Below are 7,085 nucleotides of genomic sequence, written 5' to 3' on the forward strand. Positions count from 1 at the left end.
GCTTGGACGGTGCGGTTGCCTTTCGGGCGCCTGGCGCCCTCCCCGCGTCGTCCCGTCCCCGGAGAGCGCTGTCCTGACGCCGGTACCGGCACCCCATTCCCGCGGCTGAGAGTTAATTTTCTCTTTTCCACGCGGGCCAGCGGAAAAGCTGGTTGAAAAAGCTGATTTTACCCCACCGCCGCCACCAGCGCCACGCTGCATCCCCCACGCGCTTCCCCAGCGGCGCCTTGGATGGAGCGGTACGGGGAAGATGCTGCCTGCCCCACGCGTGGCTCTGTGTATCACCCGAGCGCCCTCCCCAGGCTCATCTCCCTTCGCTGGAGCACTGGCGGCTTCACCCGAGAAATCCCCCGCTCCGGGGAGAGGGTGGCCACTTGGATTTCTTCTGGCAGGACATTCCGGTGGGAAAGGGGTCTTTGAGGCATCTTTAGCTGCTTCACGCTGTCTGCATGAAGTTATGCCTCTTAAAACCTTGCATAAAGTAATTATGCATGTTGTTGACCTCCGCCCTCCTTGCATCCCACAAACTACTACTACAGAATTGGCAAGTATCAGAGAACTGAAAATAGCTGAACTTTCAGCTGAAAGATAAGTTTTATAGTTATATAAGAGTTTCTAAAACCCTGGCTTCACCCCCTGGTGCTCCACGGACTGAATTACTATAGAAACACAACAAAATGCCCTTAAATTTACTCCAAAAAACCATTTACTTATTTATAATAGTTATAGAAGGCCCTTCTGTATTTAAGATAGGACTTTCCAGCCCAGCACTCAGCTGACGCTGCTGGCACGGAGCTGTGCCCTGCAGAGTGCGCTGCCACTCGCCCAGAAGTGGCTTTCTGGGGACCATGGGTACGTGCCGATCATGCCGGGCCTGCTGCCCCTCTCCGGGCAGGACTCCATCTGCCGCCGCCGCAGCTGTCGCAGGACCGCAGCTGTTTATCACAGGGGTGTGTGTTTTAACATAAGTAGCTGGGAACAAGACTGGTACATGCTCTCCCTTTGGATGTAAACTCCTCGTGGGAAGGCTTGTGGGATCAGGGTAAGTGCGCAGTGCCTGGCAGGTGAGGTTTTACATCTGGCAGGTAAGGTTTCGCTTGGAGAGGCTTTGCTTTTAACTCTAGCATTGCCAGATGTCTCATGTTTAAATAAACTTGATTTCCCTTCTCATCAGAGGATTGATCACACAACCTCTATCTACACACAACCTCTATCTACACCAGCATTAACCACTGAATTTGACAGTGGCACAAGAAATGGTTGCTTTTCTTTTTTCCACATTGTCAAAGAAATAATATGCCCCAAACCCTTTTTACATGTTATTTTATTTTTTGCCTTCGACCACTGGGGTCTATTCATGTTGCACAGCTCTGCGCCACCTGCCCTTGGCCTGGTCTGGCTGTCCAGCAGGGAACATGGTGCTCCTGGACCTTTTTTCTCTGCATGAAGTGCAGAGGAGTGTGCACATGAGGCATGGGAAGGTAGTTCAGGAATGAGAGGCAGTCTGATATCCACTGTCTCTCCCCTTGCTCTGCTCGAAGGGGTTAGATTTCACCGGTTGTAGTCACAAAATTATGATTTGTCTTGGAAAGCACTCATTTAACTGTTTGCATGCAGAACTGTGTTACACTTCCAGCTCACTGAAGTCCTTACCCCAAAGGTCAGCCAGTGTTGGCATGCCGCTGTGCCAGCCTGAACATGCCTATTTAATGCCCATCATGTGTTACTCCAAAAAGACATGCAATTCCTAGCCAGGTCACCCGACCCCCGCTGGGCACCTTGCCTCCTGGCAATTAGATTCTCAGAATCCCTCAGTAAAAGGCACAGAACCACTGTGTAAACCTCAATATAAGCCATCTGTGTCACAGCTAACCATGGGGAGTACAGCATTGCCCAAAGGGTCTTCAGGACCTGGAGGTGTGTTCGGAACTTGTGGTCAGACCTGTCAGTGCCCGTCCCCCAAACCCAAGCAGCAGGATCCACCCCCTGGAAGGTGGGTTGGTTGTGTTGGTTGCTGAGCCTGTGATTTCAGGAGAACGTTTGAGGGGGTTCTCCCACGTGCCATGCAGGGTGTGAAGCCCTGGGGTGCTACGACACCTGCAGCAAAGCATCCAGGAGCATGTGATACTTGGCACTTACCAGAGCAGTGCACTGAAGGCAGGACAACATCCACACTCTACTCTTTCCTGGGGTGGATTTGTCTGGCATCTCGGCAGCTGAATCTGTTCCCATCTGCATGTGTAATTTCATGAGCAGTGAAGTACAGACAAGCCCTTGATTTCCCTCATCTGTCCTGCTGAGTATCTGACCCACCGACTCACAGCTTGTCTCTGGGATCCAGTCATTTTAAACAGCAGAAGAAGCAGGTGATCATCTGAATTTCAGAATAAATTCTTTAAAACTTGCTTGAGGTTCATGCTCCAAATCAAGGAAAGTATTTAAACCTGGTGAGAAAGGACAAGAAACCTTTCTCTAAGAAGCAGAGAAAAGGCAAAACTTTTACTTACTCTGGACTGCTGGCTGTGAATCCCAGAGAAACATCAGGACCTTGAGCCCTTCAGGGATGGCAGTTAAATCACACTGTATTTCTGACAAGTTTTTCCTCATAAATAGGGGACAGGTCACTCAGGGGAGGTAAGGAAACAGGGTAATGCCTCAGCATGCTCACCTCCAGCAAGCCAGCCAGGCATACAGGACTTCTTGGGACAGTGGGACTAGGAGTGTGGCGAGGCTGTACTGATCCTGAGGAGCCTCAAGAGCCCTTCTCTTCTCTTGATATTATGGGCTTGAGAAAGAGCCAGCAGGACATCAGGTCCTGGGGGATTAATGGGTAAAGACCAAGCTGACAAGGGGGAAAAAGATGGAGGACTGGTTTGCTGCATTTCTCCTCCCCACAAGAAGCACCAGGAGTGCAAGTATCCTTTCATCCACCAGCTGGAAGCCAGCAATGGCACACGGGGCCTGACCAGGAAATGGGACACACAAAGGAGGAGGTACAAGTTGCCTGGGGAGAGTCAAACAACCTGCCCACACACTCCTAGGGAGGGACAGTACCTGGCTGAGGTTGGTGCTGGCTCTTGTCAGCCAGCACAGTGACTGCTGGACAGTCGCTTGCTACCTGCTCGTGCCACCTCTGCCAGGGCTCCTGCCTCTCCCTTGTCCTGAAGCACTGTAACAGGATTTTGCTTGTCACTTGTGCTGTACTTGTACATCATTGCCTGCCTGTGGCCTCCCTACTCTTGGCAGCTGAAGAACTTGACGGTAATTGAAAGGATTTTTCCTTTTAGCTCATTTAGTTGAAGCTCTGTGTTTTGTCTCCCTACAGACATTTAAGCTCTGGCAGTGTCAGCCTGGGCTGGGTTTGTCCAGCTGCACCTGTGGCTGCTGAGCTGCTGAATAAGATCAGGGTCCCCAGGGTCCCCAAAGGCCAAGTGCTACTGCAGCAAAACACCTCAGAACCTGTGTTCCTTGTTTTATCACACTCTTTGGTGGATACTCTGAACTTTTTTGTGATACAGGTTTTGCATGAATTGCCATTCATGTGATCAAATTGACAGCTATATCTTTTGCCTGGATATTGATTAATATCTTCATTAATCAAATGAAATCTTGTGTGGTATAATTTACTGCGAGTATAATGGACAAGTAGAGTCAGTGCTACCCTCTTCTATCCTATCAAAAAGGCAAAGAAAAAACTCACCATGTAAATAACATGGAAACTGTAACCAAAACTTTTCCAGTCCCTCTTGGCCACTCCTTCATGTTATCAGAATGGTTTGGGTTGGAAGGGACCTTAAAGTTTATCTGGTTCCAACCCTCCTGCCATGGGCCAGGACAAGTTCCACTAGATCAAGTTGCTCAAAGCCCCATCCAACCTGGCCTTGAACACTTCCAGCAATGGGGCATCCACATCTTTTCTGTTCCTGTGTCTCATCACTTTCACAGTGAAAAATTTCCTCCTAATATCTAATCTAAACCTACCCACTTTCCGTTTAAAACCATTCCTCCTTGTCCTGTCACTTCAGACCTTGATAAAAAGTCCCTCTCCATCTTTCCTACAAGCTCCCTTTAGGTACTGAAAGGCTGCAGTAGGGTCTCCCCAGTACCTTCTCTTCCCCAGGCTGAACAACCTCTCAGCCTGCCTGCACTGGAGAGGTGCTTCAGCTCTTTGGTCATCTCTGTGGCCCAAAAAGCCTCCCAACCTTTTTGCAACAATGATATACCCCTCTAAACACCCTATTCTGGACACATCTTTGTTTGATGTAAGGTGTGGCTCTTTGGTAGTTTTGCGACAAGACCAGCGATACCAATTGGTGCTGTGGGTGTCTGCCAGGGTGTGAGCTTTCTGTGTGGGTGCCATTTCTTACAGGCAGCATAACTTAAAAATGACATTTTTAAAGCCCATGTAATTTCCAAATGAGGCACAGTATTAATGAAGTGACTCGTCAGACCCTCATCCTTGGGGGAAAAAAAGTTCTAAAGCAGAGGTAATAAATCCTTATCCTCAATTTTGAAAAACAAGAATTTTGGGGAGAAATGTCTCTTTATATAGATGCTTACTTTTGGAAGCAGCTGGCCAAACCCGTAAGTGTGAGACCAGAAGAGCTGCAGGAAATTCCTTATTCCATGTCTGAATATGAGCCTAATTCATTGTTTTTGTGGAAAGCTCCCAGGCTCTTTCCTGTGCCCAAATGTGTGCTGGTGCTGTATCACCTCTCAGCCACAGAGACCTCAAGATAACATTTAAATTGGGGGGCAGTGGTGGGGACTAAGGGAGAAAATCCTGATCACGAGAAACAAGAAGCAGCATGCAGGAACCTCTCAATCAGCTGGGAAAGGAGACTGTAGGCTGCAGTTCCAGTTTCCTCTGGATTCAGCTGTAAAGTTATTCTTAGCTAGAGGGAAATTGTAAGATTGGCAGGGATGGTAAGGATTAGCTTAAACACAGTATCATTCCATACACTAAGAAAAACCTAGTGAGAATATATGCTAATGTTTTACATAACATTTTAGATGCAACTAATGGATTTCCAGATACAGTGCCCATCTATCTGGTTATTTAATCTGAGAAGGAAATACTCTGTCTTACTTGTGAATAGCTCCCAAGTTTTGTTTTGCATCATGAGACCTGATGCAGTCTCTGACTCTGATCTTCACATCATCTTACTCTTTTCTGGAAGCCAAATAAACCCACCCTGTAAAGCACCGAGCCCAGCAACTTGAGGTTTGCATTGTGTAGTACCTCCCATGCTGCTTCACAGGCTGGCTCCAGCCTTTCCATTTAGCTGCTGCATCTTACTGAGAGCAGCCAGGACTGGGGACAGAAGCTGCCATTCACATGTGCTGGAGGTTATTTCCAGGGCCATTCAGCTGCAGGGTGAAAGCTCCCTAAAGAAAGTTAGGGAAACTCCACTTGCTCTGCACAGGATGTGTTGAAGACCCAGCAGCCTCGTGCTTTGCGCCTCAGCAGACACATGAGCTTGACAAACACATGACTAATAAGGGCTGGTGTAGCCGAGGCTTCCCACTGTTGTGCTTCTCCTGGGCCAAAATGGAGCTTTTAAGTATTGAAGTTGTCATGAACACGTTCTAAGCCCGTGTCACTCTTGCCTGTGTCACAGCCTTGAGGGCCTTTCGCTTTGGACTGCAGGGAGCAGTGAGCACGGGGCAGCAACCCCCAGTCCCCTCCCCAGGAAGGGCCAGGCTGCACTCCAAAGCCCCTTCCCAAAGGCCAAGGAGGGATGCCTGCTGTGCACAAACATCTGCTGTTGCTGAGATATCAAAAGTCCTACGAGAAGAGCCTCGTTAAAGTATAAACCCAAACTTTGTCCTCCACAGTGCAGGTCAAAGTACCCAGTAACTATCTGAGGTATGTGCCAGAAGTGCCATTAAACACCTCGTACACCCAGCCACTTGATTTCTAAATGCCCTCTGCCTTTTCATGTTACCTTTTTTATTGTGCTTTAAACTTTCTTGTATTTGTAGAGTGACAGCATGAAAGCCAGGGTACCTCACCTGACCAAGTTTCAGTCATAAGGTTGCAGTCCTAATTGTTAGCAGAGATCAAAAGAACAAAACACCATGACATCTTACTGAAGTGTATCTAAAAAACTATATTAAACACTTTTATTAAAATAACCCCCACCTTACTGTCCAGTAATTATCATCTCCATAAATGGGTAAATGTAGAAGCTTTCTGTGATTAAAGTGCCCTGAATTAACTTTTGAAATGAGGTATACAGCTGAAAGTTTATTTTTAAATGTTTCCTCTACAAAAATACATTCCAACAATATTTTTAATTAATAAAGTCTGATAAAAATGTGGTGAATTTCTTGATTTATAACACTATTGACACAAACCATTGAATATGTTTATTAAGAAGAAAGGTAACAAATAGTAATTGTTGCTGGGAAGTATTTGAAACAGAAAAGCTCCCTCCCCATTCTTTAGAGCTCAGCATTCTTCCTCATCAGGAGTTTTTCACGGAACTGTATCCAGGAGGCAGAATTCTCTGCTCTCCAGCTGACAGATTCATTTGAGACTGGTGCCAGCAGCAGACGTGGCCCTCAGCGAGACCAGAACTGCCCCACTGCCACAGAGGCAGGAAGGAAATCTTGTAAGCAGTGAAAGGGCAAAGACTCATTTTTATTACACCCTTTATGATAATTATTAAAAGCCTCAATGGGATCTATCTCCTGCAGTGAATCTGGGTAATGAGCAACAGTAGTGTTTGAGAGAATTCTCCTTCTCCCTCACTGCCCATGCTGCAGTTTAATGCCAGCTGGGAGCTCAGTCCCACAGAGCTGCTCCTCACTCCCTCCAGAGAGAATTGGAAAATGAGACAACTCGAGGGCTGAGACACAGACAGTGTAATAGATTAAAGCAAAAGCTGTGCACACAAGCAAAGCAAAACAAGGAATTCATTCACCACTTCCCCTGGGCAGGCTGGTGGTCAGCCATCCCCAGGAAAGCTGGGATAACAGTGACTTGGGAAGACAAACACCACCACTCTGAGCATCTCCCCCTCTTTCTCCTTCTCCTCCCAGCTCTATGTGCTGAGCATGACACCCTATGGCATGTGATA

Source organism: Corvus brachyrhynchos, unplaced genomic scaffold (genome assembly GCF_000691975.1).
Source record: "Corvus brachyrhynchos isolate BGI_N302 unplaced genomic scaffold, ASM69197v1 scaffold60, whole genome shotgun sequence".
NCBI classification, from domain to species: domain Eukaryota; kingdom Metazoa; phylum Chordata; class Aves; order Passeriformes; family Corvidae; genus Corvus; species Corvus brachyrhynchos.